The sequence below is a fragment of the Panthera uncia genome (genome assembly GCF_023721935.1).
Source record: "Panthera uncia isolate 11264 chromosome A3 unlocalized genomic scaffold, Puncia_PCG_1.0 HiC_scaffold_12, whole genome shotgun sequence".
Classification (NCBI taxonomy): Eukaryota; Metazoa; Chordata; class Mammalia; order Carnivora; family Felidae; genus Panthera; species Panthera uncia.
Window position 1 is genome coordinate 15904408 of NW_026057579.1, and position 24226 is coordinate 15928633.

Genomic DNA, 24226 nt, shown 5'->3' on the forward strand with positions numbered 1-24226 from the left:
ACTCTAAACAAAATGGTAATTCATTTTTAACATAAAGATTCAAAAAGAACCACATGACCTGGGAATGCAAGCTGGTGCAGCCACTCTGGAAAACAGTATGGAGGTTCCTCAAAAAACTAAAAATAGAACTACCCTACAACCCAGCATTTGCACTCCTAGGCATTTATCCACAGGATACAGGGGTGGTGTTTCGAAGGGACACATGCACCCCCATGTTTATAACAGCACTATCAACAATAGCTAAAGTATGGAAAGAGTCCAAATGTCCATCGATGGATGAATAAAGAAGGTGTAGCATGTGTGTGTGTATGTATGTATATATATATATATATACATACATACACACACACAGACACACACACAATGGAGTATTACTCAGCAGTCAAAAAGAAGGAAATCTTGCCATTTGCAACTATGTGGATGGAATTGGATGGTATCATGCTAAGTGAAATTCGTCAGAGAAAGACAAAAATCATATGACTTCACTCCTATGAGGACTTTAAGAGACAAAATAGATGAACATAAGGGAAGGGAAACAAAAATAATATACAAATAGGGAGGGGAACAAAACATAAGAGACTCATAAATATGGAGAACAAACTGAGGGTTACTGGAAGGATTGTGGGAGGGGGGATGGGCTAAACGGGTAAGGGGCACTAAGGAATCTACTCCTGAAACCATTGTTGCACTATATGCTAATTCAGATGTAAATTAAAAATAAAATTATAAAAAGAAAGAAAGAAAGAAAGAAAGAAAGAAAGAACGAACCACATGACCAAATACCAAACAGAAATGCTAGGTCTTGTTCTTTGACAGAAAAGGACCATTTTATTACCTATCAACAGGAAACTTATAATGCATCTAACAGAAGTGTTTATTTTTTCAAGGAAAAGTTATGGAACAACCACAGAACATTTCAACAACACAACATAAACAGAACAACCATAATCAATTCAGAAAATCTTCCTGTTCAGATACATGAAGCAGGATAAACACTTCAAGCACAGACACCATTACACAGATTTTACTCAAAACTTTTACAGTCCAGCTTTTAGAAAGTACATTCAATAACTAGGAACTACCATTTTAATGGCCCACACTTCAGAAGCATCACAACTTATTTTACCCCACAATGTACATATTATAGAGGTGGCTTTTAGACAACAGGCTTGAGCACTGGAAACTTGATCAAGGCGAAAGGGCCCACAGAGACCCCCCTGGCTGAATACAGACATGCCCATCAAGCCACCCACTTCCAAATACTCATAGGCCATAACTATCCAAAGGGCTGCTTACAACCAGACACAGTTACCAAAAAAGGGAAAATTCCCCATGTTCCCATACCTCCTCACCTTCCCCCTTTAAAAACAGCCCTCACCTCCTGCCTCATGGCAGACAGCCTCTCCTCTGTTGTCCTGCCTGCTGCTCCCTTGAGGTATATTCAATACATTTCTATCCCTTTGTTCTGTCTTGGGCAAATCCTTTCACAGCCCGTGCCACTATCCCCCACCCAAACATCGCCCCACATCTAGGGGCCCCCATGTGACTGGCATAGACACCACACATATCATCACCTCCTCTTGTTGCTGGCATCCCAGAACAAAGTCTCAACTCTGTCTTTCAGCCAGTGAGGGTGAGAAATGGAGGAAGAAAGGGAAAGCAGGGAGTGGGAACAGCATACTGGGCTAGTCAGATGGTTCCTGGTATCTAGTACTGACTGCGTTAATGAACAGGCTTATTGACTCAGGAATCTGAGAGACTGTGCTGGCTGCAGTGCTAAGTAAGGACGGGAATGCCAGAACAGTGTGGTAAGAGCCCAGCGTGTCCCATGTTTCCAAACTCCAGACTGAAAGGGAGGCAGCACTGTTAAACCGGCCACGTCCTTGGAGTTTGGGTTTTTCCCAGATAGCAACACCTCTAGACAGAATATAGAGAGTGAGGGCAAAATCCAAGCCTAGATCCCAACCTCCATAGGGAATGGTGTAAGGGACAGCTCCCTGCCCCACACTCCACAACATCTGATGTATTCAAGTTCCAAAGACTGCTAGAGGAACTCGAAGATGTTCCGAAAGAAAGCAGGTATGACACACTATCCCCACTTCCTGGACTCTGGGTCTAAGGCCAAATTAAAAGGACGATTCTACTCTGCACACAGAAAATGTCTGCATCAGGGAGACAGTTGTTTTTGTTTATAGTAGTACTTAATTCCATTAGAATATGTAAACCAATTATAACTATAGTTATCTACCTACATATAACTCCTTGTTCACGTGGGGGGCATCCTGCATCGTGGTTTATTTTCATTATCCTAAGCTAACAGTAGTGAGGATGCCCTTGGCTCAAACCACCCCCTAACTTGCTCCAAATATATAACCCACAGAAAGCCAAGCTACTCCCCCAACCCACTGCTAATTTCTGACAGGCTTAAATTCTCTCAGCCTCTGAAGATCCCCTCTCAATCAATTCACCAATGCTACCTTACTCCCAACACCTGAACCCTCAAAGCCCCCAAAATTCCTGAAGTAAAACATTTGTAAATACTGAGGGTCGGAGGGAATAGTCAATGTAAGTAACAGATATCCTTGAGCCATCTCTCCAGTTCCTCCCTCTTCTCTCACCTCAAGTCCTACTCCCCCCAAAAATCACCTTGGAAACCCCAAATGGTTACCCCTAGATTAAGCAAAATTCAGCCCTTTCCGGTTCTACTTACTTGTGAGCATTCCCAGTCCATCAAGGTGCTGAGCTCTAAATTTAGCCTTCCTTCTATCAAGATCTACCCTCCAAATTTTTTTAAGGCAAAAAGATAATATTTTTGTTACTTTGTTAAGCCACATTTCCAGCCCTAATGCTTCTTCCTAGTACAAAGGAAGGCAAAACAGGATGTCCATGACCAATGTTTACTGAATTAAATTACCAGGCCACTGTTGTAAGGAACTGCTCATCAGATCAGACTGTCCACTTCCCTTTCTCAGAGCAGCAAGGTCACGTGCATGTTTAAAATGTCCTCACTTCCAAAAGCAACTGTTATCAGTTGCTTTGCTTCATTCTTTCCAATTGTCACCAGTGAAATCTAGGACCTAACAATCAGGAAAAAATCCCTTCATTTTTTGTTACAAATTAAGAACTTACGTCTCAGGAAAATAAAATCAGTTGTTCACAGTCTTCTAAATTTTTTTTAATGTTTATTTATTTTTGAGGGGGGGAAGAGGGAGAGAGGGAGAGAGAGAGAGAGGGAAAATGAACATGAGCAGCAGAGGGGCAGAGAGAGAGGGAGACACAGAATCCCAAGCAGGCTCCAGGCTCTGAGCTGTCAGCACAGAGCCCGACTTGGGGCTCACAAGCCGTGAGATCATGACCTGAGCTGAATCGAACACTCAACAGACTGAGCCTCCCAGGCGCCCCAATTGTCCACAGTCTTCTAATAACAAAACAGTTCTTCAGATGTAGGAGGTACTGTGAGAAGGGTGTGACATATCTCTTAAGCCTCACAACCACCACAGCAGAAAAAGCACCGAGGCTACTCCCAGTGGTTAAACAGGTTAAAAAACAAAATCCCCTGCTCCGAATCACAAGGACAGGAAATGCTACCAAGGGATTCATTCAAGCCCATCAGGCTAAATTCACAGTTCAAGCTGTTAATGGATTATTTAAACAAATAAAAAGATAACTTGGTGTCTTCCATGCAAATATAAAATGAATAGCTGTCTATGATTTTACTTTACTCACTAATTATGGCCCAAATAAGATGTTCCATCTGGCTCAAAAGGCCATCTGGCATTTGGCCAAAAAGCACAAACATATAGGCAATCAGAAATGGTGAAACGAGGGACACCTGGGTGGCGACTGCAGTTCAGGTCATGATCTCAAAGTGTATGGGTTCGAGATCCACAGCGGGCTCTGTGCTGACAGCTGAGAATCTGGGGCCTTCTTCGGATTCTGTGTCTCCCTCTCTCTCTGCCCCTCTCCTGCTTGCGCTCTGTCTCTCTCTCTCAAAAAGAAATAAACATTTAAAAAAAAAAATGGTGAAACAAATTTGCTTAATGGATCCAAAACTTGGCCCCTTACAGAAGAGAGGAAACGAGACAAATTGTATCTCCGAACAAAAAATTCATATGCATGTCTTAAGGACAAGAATAATTTGCGGCACCTGGATGGCTCAGTCAGTTGAGTGACTGACTCTTGGTTTCGGCTCAGGTTGTGATCTCACAGTTCATGGGTTCGAGCCCCGAGTTGGGCTTCGTGCTGGCAGTTTGGACACTGCTTGGGATTCTCTCTTTTTCCCTCTCTCTCTGCCTCTCCCTTGATCGCTCACCCTCGCTCTCCTTCTCAAAATATATAAACAAACTTTAAAAAAAAAAAAAAAGAATTTGCATTGCTGTCAGTTACTGACAACTTACGAAGTTGTAAAATAAATGAAAAAACAAAAGCTGCAGACCCCATAGGCTAAACCTACTGGAAAAGTGCTCTAGATATCACACGGTTTCCAACAAAGACCCCAGTAATCCTCTGTGTTACTGAAAGACTTTCACAGAATTTCCTTACATAGCTCTTAATCACTATGCACAATGCCTATTTCTCCTTTTAGAAAAGAATCCACAGCTTCAAGGTTTCCAACAACCTCTAGAAAAACGGAGTCCTCTCCAGAAAACTAATCTTCCACTAAGATAATGTTTTCTCTGTCACATACTAAGCCAGAAATTTAGATTCACTATGAATTTATAAATGTATATATATGTATGTACATATGCACATGCACACACACACATACAAATACAGAAATAATCCACTAGATTGTCAAATTCCTTAAGAGATCTAGAACGAATGAAGGCATGGTTTTACTGAACAAAGACACAAGGAATTACTCTCTGGAGAAATAAAGACAGTTAAACTATCACTTCCAAGTAAATGACCCAAAATTAACTTCTTCAGTGTCTTACTGGCCTATTTATGTATCTTAATTTCTATCCTATGTTTTCTTCCATAAAAAAAAAAAAAAAAAAAAAAAATCCCAGTCCAACTTCCACCTATGGTAAAGTTGATTAGATCTGCTGCCCCTACTGTTCCAGCTAACTGCAATTAAAAAACCCTGTACAAACAAAAGAAGACTCTGAAGGTGGAGAGAGAAAGGCACACCAGCTTGGAACTCGGGACCCATGGAACAACACAGTGGTGAATCTCCTGGGCTTTCCTTTTGGCTCATATACCATACGGACATGGAGTTGAAGAAGCCAGTTATCCAGAAACGCCAAAGGGGGTAGGCAAAAGAAGTCTATTCTCTTTCAAAGGACCAAGAAAAGAACAGCACAACAAACTTTTAGATAACAACCATTGCACTCCAGCCAAAAACCACAGACAAAACTGTGGCCCACACCATCCACTACAGCATTGGCCAAGTAGGGAGCTAACCTTTCACTCTCACCAGGCTGTAACATTACACCTCAACGTGACTCCTTCCCTTAGCCAATCCTTTACCCCTGCAGGGGTGATATCAAAGGCCAGACTTCCCTGCCAGGTAGGTTTAAGACTCCCTTCCCCAGCCACACAGTGTCTATGGAAACTATCTGTAGAGCCTGGACTTTACTCCCGTGACAGTTACAAGGCACTCCTTCCCATCCCCATGTGGGCAGTACGCGGCAAGGCTTAGTAGAGAGGCAAGAATTTCACCACCTCCATAGTGTGGGGTAGGAAAGCCACCCCTCCCAGCAAGGTCAGCGGAGGCCCATGGCAGGAAACAGACAAGGATGCAGAGTAGTATTCAGCGGAGGCCTAGAGGGGAAGTGAAATACCCACCCCTGCCAGGCAGCAATGAGGAGCCCCACTCTGTGTGCAGGACAGACTACAACTCACCCAAAATGAAACAGGTAATTTGAAAAGCCCTGTAACCATTAGGAAAATTGAACTCATAATTAAAAACCACTGGAAAAAGAAATCTCCTGGCCCAGATTGTTTCATCAGAGAATTACACCAAATTTTTAAAAAGGAGTTAACACAATCACTTCCAGAAAATACAATAGGGAGCACTTCCCAATTCCATTTACGAAGCTAGTATATTACTCCGATGCAAAAACCAGAGAAAAAATAGTACAAGAAAAATAAAACTACAGACCGATACATGAATAGAGGCACAAAAATATGTAACAATGCATTAGCAAATAAAATTCAGCAGGACATAAAAAGTTGAATTTAATCAGAGATGCATGGTTAGTTCAATATTCAAGAATCAATCAGTGTAATCCACAATATTAACAAACTGAAAAAAAAAATCCACATGACCACACTAATCTATACAGAAAAATTATCTGATAAAATTCAATGCCTGTTCATGAGATAAACTCTCGGAAAAAAACTGGAATAAAGGAGAATGTCCTCAACCGGGTAATGAGCATCTACAAAAACCCTCAGTAAACATTATTATACTTAATGATAGAAGACAAAATGCACAATCCCCATTACTGGGAATGAGGCAAGGATGTCCCCTCTCACCATTCTAGTTCACATAGTACTGGAAATACTAGTCAATGCAAGGAGACAGGAAAAGGAAATAAAAGCTACACAGAAAAGAAGTAAAACTGTCTTTATTTGCAGAGGACATGATGGTTTACACAGAAAATCCCAAGAAATCTACTCCAAAAACCTCCCAGAACTAATAAGTGAGTTCAACAAAGTTGTAGATACAAGACAAACATTTTTGTCTATTTTTTAACGTTTATTCCTTTATTTTGAGAGAGAGAGAGTGTGTGTGTGTGAGAGAGAGAACGCAGCTGCAAGTTGGTGAGGGACAGAGGGAGAAGGAGGGAGAGAACCCCAAGCAGGTTGCACACTGTCAACGCAGAGCCCGATGTGGGGCTCAAACACATGAACTGTGAAATCATGACCTGAGCCGAAGTCAAGAGTAGGACACTTAACCGACTGAGCCACCCAGGCATCCCCAAGATAAACATTTTAAAAAGCAACTGCATTTCAAGTGAAAAGGCAACCTACACGAGAAAATTTTTGTAACTTATCATATATGATAAGGGGTTTTGTATCTAGAATATATAAAGAACTAGTATCACTCAGTAATAAGGAAGCAAATAACCCAATTTCTTAAATGGGCAAGGGGTACCTGGATGGCTCTGTTGGTTGAGCCTCTGACTTCATTCAGCTCAGGTCATGATCTCACTGTGTATAAGTTAAAGCCCCACATGGGTCTCGCTGCTGACAGCACATAGCCTGCTTCGCATCCTCTGTTCCCCCTCTCTGCCCATCCCCCACTCATGCTTTCTCTCTCAAAGATAAACATTAAAAAAAAATGTTTTAATGGGCAAAGGATCAGAATAGACATTTTTCCAAAGAAAACATACAAACGACTAATAAGCACATGCAAAGATGTTGGACATCATTTGCCATCAGAGAAATGCAAATCAAAACACCTCACACCTCCTGGGATGTTATAATGTAACTTCTCTATAATGTCCCTATAATCAAAAAGACAGGTAATAATAAGTGTGGGTGTGGATGTAGAGAAATGGGAACACCCACACACTGCTGAGGGATTGTAAAATGGTACAGCCTGGAGAACAGTCTGGCAGTTCCTCCAAAATTTAAATATATGTTTACCAGACGGCCCAGAAATTCAAGTTCTAGGTGAACACCAAAGAACAACTGAAACATACATGTACCCAAAAACTTGTACTTGAGTGTTCAAGGCATCATTATTCATAATAGCCAAGAAGTGTTCATCAACTGATCAACGGATAAATAAAATGTGTCCTATCCATGCCTTGGAACAGCTCATTATTCAGCCATAAGGAATGATGCACCGACACATGCTACAGCATGGACAAACCTTGAAAACATGTTGGGTGAAAGAAGCCAATCACAAAAGACCACATATTCTATGACTCCACTTACGTGAAATGTCCAGAATAGACAAATACACCAAGACAGAAAGCAGATTAGAACATGCTTCTAAGGGGAAAGCTTGGGGGTTAGGGAAGCGTCACTGCTCATGAACAGAGGGCTTCTTTTTGAGGTGATGAAAATGTATTAAAATTAATTGTGGTAATGGTCGTACAACTCAGTGAATATATTAAAAATCACTACCAAATCCACAGCTGAGTTCTTTGCAGAAACTGACAAGCTGATTCTAAATCATATAGATTTGTTGGGGAACCAGAATAGACAACACAAACTTGAAAAAGAAGAACAAAGTGAGAACTCATACTTCCTGATTTCAAAACTTACCACAAAGCAACCATAATTAAGACAATGTGGCACTAGCATAAGGACAGACATAGACAATGGGATGGAGAGTTCAGAGACAAACCCATTTGTCTATAAAACCACAATATGACCCTGCGACTGCATTCCTGGGCATTTATCCCAGTGAAATGAAAACTTAAGTCCACACAAAAACCTGTATGTGAACGTTCATAACAGCTTTATTTATAACAGCCAAAAACTAGAACTAACCCAAAATACCCTTCAATGGATACATCCACACCAAATGCTAATGATCTTAAGGAATACGAAGCAAGAAAAAAGAACAAACCATTGATACAGGCAACAACATAGATGAACCTCCACGGAATTATGTTACGTAGAAAAAGACAATCCCCAAATGTTACACACTGTATAATTCCACTTATATAACATTCTTGCAATAGCAGAAATTACAGAAAGGAAGAACATATTAGTGGTTGCCAGAGAAGAGGGTGTGTGGCTATCCAAGTACCACATAAGGAATCCATATGGTGAAACTATTCTGTGTCTTGGCTGTATCAATGTCAATATTCTGGTTGCAATATTGTGCTACAATTTTGCAAGATGTTACCTTGGGGAAAATGTACATGGGTTCCTTTTGTATTACTTCTTGCAACTGAAAGTAACTCTATAATTACCCCAAAATAAAAACTTAAAAGAAAGGCAGAGGAAGATCTGACCACATACAGAAGAAGAAAAGGCAATGTGACCACAGATGCAGGGAATGGAGTGATGTGGCCACAAACCAAGAAATGAAGGCAGTCACCAGAAACTAGAAGAGGCAAGGAACATATTTTCCCCTAGAGCCTCTGGAGGTGGCACAATCCTCCCACACTTTGACATCAGCCAGTGAGTCTGATCTTGGACTTCTGGCCTCCAGAACTGTGAAAAAAAATTTTTTTGATGTACTAAGCCACCAAGTTTGTGGTATTTATTACAGCAACCACAAGAAACTAATATAAATACCCATCTCCTAGAAACATTATAAACAACGAAAAAATATGTATGGAAAATGCCCTGACGAAGTCAGAAGCACAACTGCAAAAGAGAAAAACGTATACAATGTTAGAGGGCTTAATTCAAAATAAGAATATTCATGCCCCTAATTTTTGAGAGTTAAATAAATCTGAGATAAAAAGAGAAATAAAAATAGCTTTGGGAATAATTATGTCCCATGTAGCCTGAGTTCCCTGAAGATTAGCCCACTCAATACACAAGAACTATTTATAACAGTGGCTCTAGCAATGATTCAGTCTTGATTAACTCTGACTTGTAAGGTATTTCTTCTCAGAAGGCAAGAGAAGGTAAATTGGGCTGGTTTCACTCCAACCCTAAATAAACTCAGCAAAATAAGGTTACTCTAGCACCCCCTAGACTACTCTACATTACTTCAATCCTGCTTCTACACTTCTCTCCCATTGTTACAGAGGACAAAGCAAATATAGTTCTTCTTTTAATTTAATCAATTGGTCTTAATTAACAGCCATGCAGAAAGTACAACTTAAGTTTCTATTTGTAGTTATTCACATTAACAAGTATGTCAGTCCAGTAATTCACAAATTCTCCAGTTTGAATACTACATCATAAAATACCATTATGTACACACAGAAATAAAAACCCAGTAGTGTATGTTTACTGAATTTCACAATGATATAAAGGCACATGCAAGAGTATTAAGAGTGCCAGGGCACCCAGGTGGCTCAGTCAGTTAAGAATCTGACTCTTTATTTCAGTTCACGTCATGGTCTCACGTTCATGGATTTGAGCCCCACATTGGGCTCTGGCAGTGTGGAGCCTGCTTGGGAGTCCCTCTCTCCCCCTCTCTCTGCCCCTCCTGCATGCTTCCTCTGGCTCACTCACGCGCGCTCTCTCTCTCTTTCCCCCTAAAATAAAAAACTTTAAAATATATTTTTTATATATTATATATATGTTAATGTGTAAGTTTATAAATTTTTATATATATGATATATATATATATATATAAAGAGTGCCAAAATAATCACAACACACGAAAGGGGAAAAGGGCAAAAGGATGTCTCATTTAAAAATCCACATTATAGGGGCACCTGGGTGACTAGGTTGGTTAACCGTCCAACTTTGGCTCAGGTCATGATCTCACGGTTCGTGGGTTTGAGCCCTGCATCGGGCTCTCCGCTGACAGCTGGGAGCCTGGAGCCTGCTTCCAATTCAGTGTCTCCCTCTCTCTCTGCCCCTCCCCCATTTGTGCTCTGTGTGTCTCTCTCTCAAAAATAAACATTTAAAAAAATATATTAAAACTCCCACATTACAGAGAGAATCACCCTATGCAGCTAGTCAATTGTGTTCGCAAGGATATACAGGAACTTTGAGCATAACTTGTAATACAAAGCATACTCTTATTCAAATCATAATCTCTTACACTTAAAGCCACATAAGTATATTTACATAAAGTATATTTTAAATTTAAACTAGATTAAAACAGGCAAAACAGCAGACTCTGGAACTAGACTGCCTAGGTTCAAACCCATGTCATTTAACCTTTCTGGGCCTCAGTTGCCTCAACGGTAAAACGAAGACTATAATAGTATTTACAGGGGACACTGTGAGAATTAGAGGAATTACAAACTTAACAGCATTTTAGGACTGAACCCAATATGTAGTAAGCACTCAACAAATATTAGCTTTTACGATTAATAGCTACTAAAAGAGAGTGTCACCAAGACTGCCTATGGACCTCATGTTTTACAGCTGCCATGCTTACCTTTCATCACAGAAAACCCACAGGTGACAAGAAGTGACAAAAATCTCAGTGATCTCTGTACAGAAGGCACTGATTTATCCCCGCCCTCTAGACAGTAAATGCAAGGACAGGAATTGTGTCTTATTCAACTGTGTCCCATCACCAAGTTCATGGTTAAGTGTCCAAAAATATTCCGTGTTCAAGCCACTCCATTTACCATCATTTTCCTCTGTAAGCCCAGAGGCAAATTTTTATTTAAAGGCTATGCAATAAAAACACAATTCTAAGAAAGCACTTATATTACAACAACAGGACAGCAGAAATAATGAGAGCCAAGACAAAGCTGCCTTCCCCAAGATACCAGAACATTCCTATGAGGAAAGAGTTAATATCTGAGCTAAAAACAATCCCCTTCTCTCCACACAAAGAAGGCTGTGAATGGCTGCAGTGCTCACTTCTGCTCCTCCTGGTTCTCTTATTCCTAACTTCTGTCATTTGCTTTGTGACACCTGTCCTTACCAGGTCACCAGCTCCACGAGTTCTCCCAAGGGGATTAACTATACACTTATTTTAAAGCATAAAATGGAGGTGAGCTCTTATGTGACATGGAAAACTAGGGGTAGCTTAAGTCTTCCCTTTATTGTCCCCAGAGCAGCAACCTACTTCCAGTGAGGAAGTTAACGATTTCAGTTTTCAGAAACCTCAACTGTGAAAGTCTGCTGATAAAAGTGGCTAATCACCCCTGGTCAGCTTTCATTGATGGTGCCCCTCAGACATGCCTTCCATCTGCCTCTGGGGTTATCACAGTAGGATCCCCGTGTCCCCACTGCCAGACAGAGAGGACCAGGTAAAGACGTGATGGCTGAAAGTTCACAAAGGCCTTTTTCGAACTTTCCCTCACTGCTACTGGGAACTCACCACAGGCTTTTCTCAGCTCCATTACTTTATCCAAAACCTTGCAGCCAAAGGGATCACAGGAGTCCTCGTTATCCAAGAGCAATTAGCATAGAATGGAAAAAGCCACACAGTGATTTCTCTTAAACAGCGACATTTCACAATGATGAAAAAGAGAGACTGGATTAGAATTTTCACCTTCAAAAATGAAACGAAATACAAATCAACTTATTTGCATAATGTATCTTATATTAACCAAAATTTAGGTTACACTCACAACTATGCACTAATTCTTAGGACAAGGAATTAATAAGGGATTGGGACATAATCTTGTGGCTAAACTGTAAAACGGCATGATATGACAATCTTGATTTCACATCTGCCTTTTGCAAGACAATTATCACAAAAGAAAAATTCTAGATTTCATCATTTATTCCCCTGAAGCCTCTCATGCTCCTTTTAAATTCTTACAAAGCATCTCTCTTGTCATCATTCCTGCTGGTTTTCCTCATCAAGTTAATTAGCCTAACATGGCCAATTCTCACTAGCACCTCTTTAAAGGATAACAGAAAGTGCACAAATCTTAGGTGTGCAACTTGAGTTTTTACATATACATACACCCACGTAACTACTGCCCAACTCAACATACACAACATTTCCAATACCCCAAAAGGTTGCCGGAGGAACCACCGCTTCGACTTCTAGGACCAGGAAATAGCTGAACCTGTTTTGGGACTTCACTTAAAGGAATCATATGGTATACAATCTTTTGTCTGGCTCCTTATGTCTACGAAACCCATTCATGTGGACGCGTGTATCAGCAGTTCATTCTTTAACTGCTTTCATAATGTTTCCTTTTATAAATATACCACAGTTGACTTGTCCATTCTACTGCTAATGTACGTTGGGTTTTACCTAATTTTTAGCAGCCACAAATAAAGGTTCTACAAACATCCTTTTACTTTTGTTTTGTTTTGTTTTTGTAGACATATAAATCTGTTCCTCTTGGATTCCAGCCATTCTAGAAGGTGTGTAGTAGCTCACTGCTTTAATTTCCATTTCTCTATTGACTAATAATGTTGAGCACCTCTTTTTTTTAATGTTTTATTTATTTTTTGAGAGCAAGAGAGTGTGAATGGGTTAGGGGAAGAGAGAGAGGCAGACAGAGGATCCAAAACGGGCTCAGTGCGGACAGGCTGACAGCAGCCCAATGCAGGGCTTGAACTCACCAACGGTGAGATCATGACCTAAGCCGAAGTCAGATGCTCAACCTACTGAGCTACCCAGGCGCCCCTTGAGCTCCTCTGAAGGTCTGTATACAGACCTTCAGAGATCCTCTAGTAGAAAGATCCTGTTCAAAATTTCTGTATATTTTTTAATTGACTTTTTCTTATTAATTGTATACACACACACACACACACACACACACACATTTTGGGTAGGAGTCCTTGGTCAGATATATGAATTGCAAATTTCTTCTTCCGGTCTGTACTTTGCCCCTAATTTTTTTTTTTTTAATGTTTATTTATGTTTGAGGGAGAAGGAGGGAGAGAGAGCAGGGGAGGGGCAGGGGCAGGAGGACAGAGGATCTGAATTGGGCTCTGCACTGACAGCAGGGAGACGGATGTGGGGCTCCGTCTCATGAACCATGAGATCATGACCTGGGCTGAAGTCAGACACTCAACGGGCTGAGCCACCCCGGCACTCCTGCCCTTCATTCTGTTAGTGGTGTAGAAGGAGAGAAGTTCTCATTTTAATTTAGTCTGAAGTCCAATTTATCAATCACTGTTACAGTCACTGCTTTCACAGTCCTTTCTAAGAATTTTACTCTAGTATTACTAGAGTACTAGTTCTCTGACTTGTGCTTCTGGTCTGAACAGTTCTCAACCTTGCTCTGAATGCATGAAATCCTGCATCTCTGCAGGGTTTCCAACTTCACCTTGCAATCAATTTGGAACGCACTGTCCGATGCTAGACAACTCTAGGGTTATGAATGTTTGCATGGAGATCACTTTTACGACTAGAGAATTCATTTGTGATTACTTCCATATTATAATGGCCTTCTGCACAAATATATTACAAACCTAATGTGGGGCGCCTGGGTGGCTCAGTCGGTTAAGCGTCCAACTCGGCTCGGGTCATGATCTCACGGTTTGTGAGTTCGAGCCCCACGTCGGGCTCTGTGCTGACAGCTCAGGGCCTGGAGCCTGCTTCGGGTTCTGTGTCTCCCTCTCTCTCTGCCCCTCCCCCGCTCGCAATCTCTCTCTCTCTCTCTCTCTCTCAAAAACAAATAAAACATTTAAAAAAATTTTTTACATCTAATGTAAAAATAAATGAAAAAATGTTATTCTAACAGTTTACCCCCAACACACTTACGAGGATTCTTCCCACTCCTTTTTCATGGCTTTGCTCCAGTGGATCTACCTTCACACTAGACCCTGCAGACTTTTATGATATGTAAGTTTTCTGTAGTCTATGAAACCAGAAGCATAGAGGAAGTTATATGCCTGGTTCTGTTAAACTTTATTGACCCAACGACATCAAAGGGGTTACAATTCTCCCAAAACCCAGTAACAAAGAGCTTTCTGCTCTACCCTTCACTAAATTAACAACGTCTCCAATCTGCAACCATATTGTTACCAAAACAACCAACACCTGTTTACTTGGTTATCAAGGGTTCCCTTCTCCCACCCCATTATTCTTCACACCCAGTCAATCTTCCATTCCGCCTTCAAAATGTGGTGGCAGACTCTGTCTGACCTCTGGTCTGCCAGTAAATGCCCTGCTTCGCTCCCTCACCACCTCTTGCTTGGAGTATGGAAACTGTCCTTAACTGGTCTCCTTACATTCTGAGTATCGCCCTGTCACCAAAATCATCTCTCCAGAACATAAACTTGATAATATTACTTACTTGACTAAGATTGTTTTACAGGCCCCACTGGGCACAGGATAAACTTACTCTCTCAGATGAGAATTCACAATCATTGCTGGGTTCTCTCTCAGCAACTTCTGCAAAACTCTGGTCTGACCCCTGGACACCAATGCACTCTCACTTGTCCTGACTCTCCACTGCTAACTCCTTTGACTAGAAAACCTATCTCCTTTATCCTGCAGTCACTTCTCTTCCTATCTTGGCCACGGCCACCCCCAACAGAAGCAACTTGTATGTGTTTCCACAGCTCTCTGTACCCACCACAACTATAAGAGTCCCTCTCCCACTGCATTAGTTATTTATCTTATTCACTGGTCTACAAACTTTTGGACCTGAAACTTCTCCCTGTACTCCATTATGATAAGGTCAGGAATTAATCTTTACATGCCAAAGACTTGGCAGGGCAATTCCATAAAGGCTCAAAGAAAGAATGAATGTCCAAGCTACTTTTATTCCATATCCTTTTTTTCCTATAGAGACTAGAACACTTAATGCAAATACATCAAAGCAATGAACCAACCTAACGTAAGCTTTTGTTCAAAAGTCACCCAGCAAATTATTCTTTTGGAGTTTAATAAAAACCAAATCTTCCTTAATTATTGATTTTTGCTTCCTGTTAGAAATTAGTCAACTCTTTGTTTTAAAATAATTTTTAAAATAAAGGGCACCAAAAGATGACTATACCACTTAACCAAAGTAACTGTAGTCATCACCATATAAATCACTGTTGGATGCTAACGGAATGAAACACAACTTTTATAAAATATAACCAAAACAATCACAAACGAAATTACTTCATTGAAAAACGTGTTCCTATATATCTCCTTAACGCGTAACAAATCTGTATGATACCGGAAAACCATATGGCAGTTAAGAACAGAGTTTTTCCATTCGGTGCCTCAGTTTCCTCATTGGTATAACAAGATGAGAAAGTACTTCACAAAATTGCTAGGTGACTGAGTCAGCACAAATAAGGTTCTTGGCAGAGAAACCGCACAGTAATAAATGTCAACTGCTATCATTGAATATTTTTAACTTTCTTAACCCCTTTCATATATACATTGCCTTGTTTTGTTTTGTTTTCTTCACAATACAATGAGCTTGTTTGGACAAGAAATGCTTTGCCCGGTCCAGAGAGGAGACACTGACAAAGAGGTTATATGATTTCCCTAATGTATTTTAATTGGCAGAGTAGGAACTAGAAACCACACCTACCCCAGCCCCAGGCCAAACTGACCAAATCTCCAGGTAGCACTTTGGAAGAAAAAGTCTTTTAGGTTTTCCCCACTGTTTCCTCTTGGCGGTCAGCAACAGGCAGATGGGGGCAGATGAACTAACCCATTAGCTCAAATTAAAACGTAGGAGAAGCCTCACTTTCATAGTACCTGACACACAGTGGGCAGTAAAAGACAAGAACTACTGGGGCTGAAACACAAAGTGCTACCGTGTTTCTCAATGACAGAACAAGGCAAAATCAAGCCTGCTATCAAAAAGAAAAGTCACTTGATAATTATGCTCATCTATCACATCAAAGTAAAATGTGGCAAGAGAAACTTTTCTTAAAAAAAGAAAAAACGTTTAAAAGTTGGACAATTTCCTTTTATTCTCAAAAATCAACAGTTTTGCAAAAAGGACTTTCATTAAGACACTTTTTGAAAACTCAACTAATTATATTCCATGACATGTCTTTGCCCAAGTAAGCGACTGACGTGTATAGACAGTATTTCATCTCTGAAAGCCCTTCACCATACTTGTTACTTCCCTGGGCTTAAACTGAATCCCAATACTCAGCTACGTCTACAGCCACGTGCATATGGAATACAGTTAATGTGCTTCAAAGGCAGATGCAATATTCCAAGGAACCCACCTGAAGCAGGTAAGTACAAAGGAACCAAAAGGTCCCTGAGGCATCTCGAGTGCCCTACCATTATTTCTTCTCTTTAAGGAGCAGGTAGAAGTTAAAAACACCTCAAGGATCAGGCTTGACAGCAGCTCCTGGCTGGGGCCTACCTTTCCTTTCGTGGCACCACCACTCGGGCACCTATGGGCAGGCATCTGGCGCCTGAAGGATATACACAGATCAGGGCTGGCACGTGGTGGTCACTTGGGACGTTTTGCACAGTGGCCGAAACAGGAGTATGTCCGGGGCGAGGCAGCTCCCAGACCCGCTCACATCTGGAACAGGAAGGTCTGGACGCTAATCTGGGCCGTCCAACGGGACACCTGGCCCTCCTCGCCCCGCAGGCGCCTCGCCTTTGCCTAGCCGGCCCGCGCGGTCCCAAAGCCCCCCGACGTGTCCCCAGGCTCCTGGAATCGCTTCCCCGCGCCTCCTCTCACCTGAGCCCGCGACGCCGCCACCTGCGTCAGGACCCCAGTTCCTGGCCAAGTGACCGTTACCTGGGCCGCAGCCCGGGGAGAACCTCGGCTCCAGGGGAAGAGCCCGTGAGACTGCTCCCCCTCCGCCAACTCGGGAATCCCCCGGCCGCCGCCGCCATTTTACCGGCGCGCAACCCCCACCTGATAGTTCAGGCTTCCCACCTGTGACCAGCAGAGGACGTCGAGCGTCGCCTTGGGGGACGCGTGGGCGACCTGGAGAACCTGTGGGGGTCACAGCCTCCGAACAGAACCCGCCGCTAATTCATCCCGGAGCGGGGAGGCGTCCGGCCCGTCGCCCTAGTAATGCGTCCCGGAAGGCTCCATCCTGATTGGCTGCGAGCTCCATGACGAGACGGCGTCCCCGGCTGCGTGGGAAGCCCGGGTTCCCAGCGCCCCGCCCCTGCTCCCCTGCGGGGGCCACCCCGGGCGTCCGTAGTCGAGGGCTCCCTTAAAGGGGCCGCGCTCTCTTCCTCTTCTGGCCCTCCCGAAGAGGGGGGCGGTGGTGTAAAGGCGAGGAACAATAGCAATAGGAAACCACGGAGGGCATTGTCCCAGGGAACCTCATCGTCCAGCCAACCCCTAGTTTCAGACTGGAAAACAGAAATCTGGGGAATTGAATTTACAAGCCTACTTTACTAGCTCGAGGTCCCGGGGCAAATCAGTGGTAGAACCAGTTCTAGAACTCCGGTTCCTGATGCGCAGAGCCAAGTTCTCCCTGGCAGGCGCAGCATTTCCCCCCTCCTAGAGAAACTTCTCCTCCGAGCGCCCACAGCCGTTACTAACCCTCATAAAAGGTGCTCGTCGCTTTGCACTGTGGTGTATCTGCCCCCTGACCTACAGGATTCTAAAGTTCCATAATGGTGGGACTGTGGTTAAACCCCTTCATTTCCCACGCTACGCTTTCCTCCTGCTGGCCTTCAACAAAGACTCACTGAGTAAAAAATCTTAAAAAATAACAAACATAGCCACGCATCACACACAGCCACTCAGAAGTCATTCACGTATGTTTATGTATTTGTTTATTCAACACGTCACGGAATGGGGGGGATGAATTGTCTAAGTACAAGGTTCATGTCCTCACAAAATTTACAGCGTAATAATAATGGACATATAGGTTTGGGATGCAGAGCTTCAATACAGCAAAATTGTCCCCCAATTTCTTTGTGAATCAAAAGTTCCTGAGCTCCTTTCCTAAATCGCCTTCACAACCTCTCCAATTTTGTTCAGAAATACGGAAGTATTTAAGATGTGCTAAAATTGTAATAGAAAACGACCAGAAACAGCAGAGGTAAACACCAATACAAAAGCTGACTCTGCCAATTATCTCTTATAACCTCAGGCCTCATTTTTAGCTTTAAAATAAGATTGCTAGATAAAAGATCTCCATTTTTCGTGCAACTCTTACAAGTTTTTAAGTTTCTTGATGTCAGAGACCAGGGGAAAAACCCTGAAGGCACTCCTGGGTTTTGAAAGCAGGGACTATGCAAATAGTTTATCTTTGCATCTCTGTAACTGCTAGAGCTGAGGAAGAGAACTCTGTGTATTTGAATACAACAGATGTTAAATAAAGATTAACTGACTTGAGTGAATCACCCTGGTGTCTTCTCTATTTCACCTTCTAGCCTTTGGCCTTTCTTGAGGGTGAAGGTGGGACCTAAAGGAAAGGACTGAAACTGGAGTCTTGAGGGTATTTGCTCTTTTTTTACCCAAAATACTCCCAACACCCACCACATATGTGAGTTTCCTACACCACGCAACTCTCCAATTCTCTCTGGACACAACTGGGTATCCTCCACTGTAACTCAATTCACTACTAACTACTCAGAGTTAGCGCAGACCCCACAGGTTAAGGGGTCAGTCGTACAAGGCTGCCCCCCACTTCAGACACCAATCAAAAGTTGGGGCCTCTGGTACCTCTGACCATCCAGCTATAAACTAGGAATTCCCACAACCCCGGTGCTCTAGTTCTAATTTGCTAGAACAGCTCACAGTACTTGCATTTACTGTTTATTGTCAAGGATACAAACTCAGGAACAGCCAAATGGAAGACATAGATGCACAGGACAAGGTATGGGTGGGTTGGAGGGGACACGAAGCTTCCATGCTCCTCTAAGCATGCCAGCCTCCCAGCACCTCAGTGTGGGTACCAACCCAGAAACTTTCAGAACCCCATTAGTTAGGGTTTCTTAGTGGAGATTTCATTACATAGATGTGTTTGATTAAGTCATTGGTCATTGCTGATTAGCTCAACCTTCAGCCCCTCTCCCCCTCCCTGAAGGTAGGTCAATTAGCTTGAAAGTTCCATGATTGGTTCTCCTGGCAACCAGCCCCCATCCTCCAGGAGTCAATCATTAGCATAAACTCCTGTAGAAAGGAGCTTGTTATGAATGACAAAAGACCATCCTATCCCCAATCACTCAACAAAATACTATGGTATTAGAAACTCTGTGCTAGGAATGGGCACAAAGACCAACTATATATTTATTATAGCACAGTATTACAGAAGGTACAAGGAAAAAGACTTGAAGGAGAAATACAAGAAGTATGGCATTCAAGCACCCTGGCTCAGTCCCACTATGGACACTACAAGACTTGAGCCCAAACCATCTCTTTGTAATCTCAGAAAATTTGTGCTACTGTCATCCAGGAAATTAGGGCCCCGCCCCCTCCAATAAGTGAACTCCAACAGTGTACAAGTGACCTTCTGGACATTTCCTGTGGTGTTTATCTGCTGGAACTTTCCACACTGGCCACTCTTGTACTGTGTGCTCAGCTCACTGCTTAAACTTCATGAACTTATAATATAGTTGGGCATCTCTGATCATAAACTTTACAAGTCAGGTAAATACCAAGGAAGAAAAGAGTTCAAATTGTATAGAAGACACTTTTGTCCTACTTCAGGCTATCACCCCAGTAATAACTTATTGACTCTTGGTAAAGAAGGTCCTTTGCACTAGGAATGAGGTCCACTAGGCTAAAACCGTTCTTGAACCCCAGGCCCTGATGGAATTACAGCTTTCTTAGATTCTCCCCATAGAATTTTCCTAAAATGAATCCCATCACCAATCTTGCCCTAGTAAAAGAAGATGTAAATAGTACAAAGAAAGCTCAAATGCCAGCTTCTTCCACTTACTAGTTATGTGGCCTTAGGTCACGCAATCTCTCTGACACTCAAGTGCCTTTATCTGTAAAATAGGGAGAATAATCTTTCCTTTTTGAGTTGTTGTAAAGGAAAGAGAGAACTCATCTGATAGCAAGCTCTTGTCTTGTACCTCACTTCTAAGTGCGGTTCCTCCAGTGCAGTGTTAAAGCCATCCATGGGGTTGGAAGCCAAACAAATCTTATAAATCCCATTTCTGACACTTGGTACACTGATAATTTGGTTAAGTCACTTAATTTCCTTGGGCCTGTTTCTTATCTGATAAACCTGGTTATTAGTGCCTATGTCATAGGATTGTTGAGCATATTCAAAGGAATAGCAACAACTACCTGCCATTTATTGAGTACTCTCAGTGTGCCAAGTGTGCCAGTGTACCAAGTAGCATGTCAGCCCTTTTGATGAATGGGGTAGGATGAAACTCAGGATGGTTAAGCACCTTGCCCAGGGGCTCACAGTGGGTTGGGGGCAGAGTAAAGGATTTGAGTGTGCGTCTCTCTGACATTGATGCCCTTACTCCTAACCCTTCTGCCCAGCTATACTGAATTTCTTTGGGGATAATTAGCATATGATCCAAAGGTCCTCACAATTCATGCTGACCCCCTTAGGTCTTCACCCCAATCTTTCAAGCTTGCTCCTTCTAGGCCACTTACCAGCCAGCTAAGCCATTTGCCACTGCCTTTGTCCATGTATATCCTCTTGAGCTAATTCTCTCCCACACAAAATAAATGACTACACACACTGGCCTCAACTGTGCCCATTGGGAAGACTACTCTCACCCAGAGTAGGTCTGCAGTGAAGTAGCAGTCCATTTTCCTCTTGCATCCACAGATCAAACCTGTCAACTTCATCACACTCAGGTTTTTCCTTCTCTACCATCTGGTTTAGGGAACTTCCATGGATTAACGGAGAGGCATTGGTGCAACCGTAGTAGGAGAAATGGAGATCCAGGCCATCTCTTCATGCAGCTACTGTGTGTCTGCTGGGCCTGCTCAAATTCAATTTTGGATGTACCACTTCCATTTTAAAAGATTGCTGCTAGACCCACACTCAAGAGCTGGTAGATCTGATAGATCTCTTATTGCCCAGTTCATGATGGACAGTTTGAGTTGCATAATCACTTGCCCTGTGGTCAAATGCTCAGATTCCATCAGGGCTCAGCAGCATTCCAGGAGATGCTTTCTAAATGTGCATGGCTCTCTCCTGCAGGTGGCATGGCCATGCCCCAGAACCCTAGGGGGCTGCACCATGAGTCTTGTTTGGGGACTTGCCAGGGGCCCTGCATGGTCTTACCTCCACAACAGATACCTCTGGTTTCATGAGATGTGTCAGGTGGTATGGCACAAGTGACAGGGCTGCTTGTACCATGCATGGGCTAGACATTCTGCTGAGTCCTTTCTTGATCTGAGCCATACCTTCCACAATCTGAAGAGTTCCATCAAGTGTCATGCTTCTTTCTCAGTGGGAAAAAATACAAGGTGCAGTAAGTTGTCCTTGATTTTGGAAGAGGTCCTGACATGCCCTAGACCATTGGATCACTTTACCACCCAAATAAGGTCTACGCTTTAGATAATTGTATCATGCCAAAGTTATTTTCTTTGTTTCTATATATGTTCTACACTGATATAAGATATTAACTTAAGGACAATCTGGGTTGAAGGCATACAGAAATTTTAGTTCTCCCTTCGCATCTCTACCATAGGTCTAAAGTTATATCAAAAATTTTTTGGGGCGCCTGGGTGACTCAGTTGGTTAAGCATCCAACTTTGGCTCAGGTCATGATCTCACGGTTCATGGGTTCGAGCCCCACATCGGACTCTGTGCTGACAGCTCAGAGCCTGGAGCCTGTTTCAGATTCTGTGTCTCCCTCTCTCTCTGCCCCTCCCCCACTTGCACTCTGTCTCTCTCTGCCTCAAAAATAAATAAACATTTAAAAAAATTTTTATTTTTATAATAATAACTGTTATATAAATTTGTAATCAATGTAGCAGGCTTCTGAATTTTTCTGGGGTTTATCCACTTTTTGGAATTTATGTGTCTCATTAAGGCATACAAAATACTTGCATTTCTGCTCATCAGATCTGACTAGCATGAAATTTCAATATGATAGACCAAATGTAGTAGTGTGTAGAATGGCCAGATGGTCCAGGTCTCTTTGGAATATATTGGGACAGAAAACAGGAAATGAACATAGCACTAGAGCAAGACTCTAAAAGTGTAATATTGTCTGTCCCCCATGAATGTTATTTTCCCCTGAATCTTTTGTTTATCATCTTCGTTGAGAGAGAGGGAGCAGTTCCAAGGGCTTTGTTTGGCTTTTCTTGCTACACTAGCTCCTACTCTATGGGTTAACGCCCAATAAATATGAGGGCTCTGTCAACTCCTGAGTATGTCCATTCCAAGTATACATTCAGAAATCAGGGAAATAATCACCAAGTTGGTAAGTGGACCTAGTGGACCCACTGTGAGACAGACCTGAGAGAACATTTATTATCTGACTCCAATATGCCCCTACTTTAACAGGGGGCCCATGATGGTGCTTTGGACTCCTGGGTATCCCCACCAACTTAGACCCTGGGTTCAACATCTCTCAAAAGTTCAGGCTATTCCTCTTTCCCCAGTGAATGGTTATCTGGGGAATAAACCTAAATCACCTTGGAGAAGGACTGAAGAAATGTGAATATACTTGCCATGCTGTTCCAGGTCCTTCCTCATGGACACCCAATCTCTCCTTCAGTCCATGTGTTGTAGGTCTGGGAATATGCTCAGTTCTTGAAATCAGACAAGAGATCATCGCTAGCCATTGAAGAGAGTTTGACCCCAGCCTTCCACTCATCCTTTATTAATCTCTGCTGATTACATATTAAGCAATACCCTTCCTTGCTGCTCATCTACTTCTTGTCCCTAGAAATACTGTGGTCTCTTATTGAGCTCCATAGTTCAGGTCAGTCTCCCTGGTTGCCACAGTGGTCTCTGCTATTCTAGGATCCTGTTATCTCCATTGTACTAGGGGATCCTATTCTATAACATCACTTTCCATCATCAGCCCTGGTCTACAGAATTCAAACACCGCTGAGCTTCTCAGTGATGCTGGTGTCCCTATGGAGCATTTGCTATTTGACTTCAACCATAAGCATTTGTCCTTAATAGTCATCCAGGCCCTCCTGAAGAACAGAGTCAGCTGAAAGGATTTCTGGTCTTATTTGGTCAAGGTATTTTAGCACACTTACTTCTAAAGCTTTTTGATTCCTATGTCCACATTCTGTCATGATAGTTCTGGCATGTCTACTTTATTTAATGTGGTCATTACTTTCCCCAGTTTCTAAGAATCACCCCAGCACTATATTAGAACTGGTTCCAAGAGTCTTTACCACAGTGTTAAATACTGTCATGGGAATGTGACTTTTATTAGCAAATTTCCCTAAACCAGCATTTTTTTCTACCCCCTTAGTCCAATGCACTCATGATCCACACATGGTGAACTAGATCCTACAGCCACTGTGGCATGTAATCTTTTCTCTCCTTTATAGCCCAAGCACCTCTCCTATCAGATCAGGGTGAGATTTGACCCATTTTGAGGAAGGGTGGCTCCTGTGTTCCAAACACACAGAGAGGCCCACTTCTGCAGGTATAGATGGTTCAGGGAATCTGAGGGAATCAAGTTGTATCTACTCAGATATCCCAACTCTAAGTCTCAAGGCTCCTTTTCCCCCCAGTTTTATTGAGATATAATCAACATATAATGTCTAAATTTAGGGTGTACAACATGATGATCTGATATACACATACATTGTGAAATGATTACCACAATAAGTTTAGCCAACACATCTATCACCTCAAATAATTACCCTTGTGTGTGTGTGTGTGTGTGGTACTCTGGAACACGGATTATACCACAAGGTTT

At 42.4% G+C, this 24226-nt stretch overlaps 1 protein-coding gene across 1 annotated transcript in view; it reads right to left on the bottom strand.

Moving 5' to 3' along the window:
- LCLAT1 (lysocardiolipin acyltransferase 1) overlaps nt 1-17485 on the bottom strand; it is a 181698-nt gene extending 164213 nt beyond the window's left edge. Inside the window, exon 1 of the mRNA XM_049652354.1 lies at nt 17328-17485. The gene's annotated coding sequence lies outside the window, so the exon portion shown is untranslated. The remainder of the gene's footprint in view (nt 1-17327) is intronic.
- Nucleotides 17486-24226: the final 6741 nt, after the last annotated feature.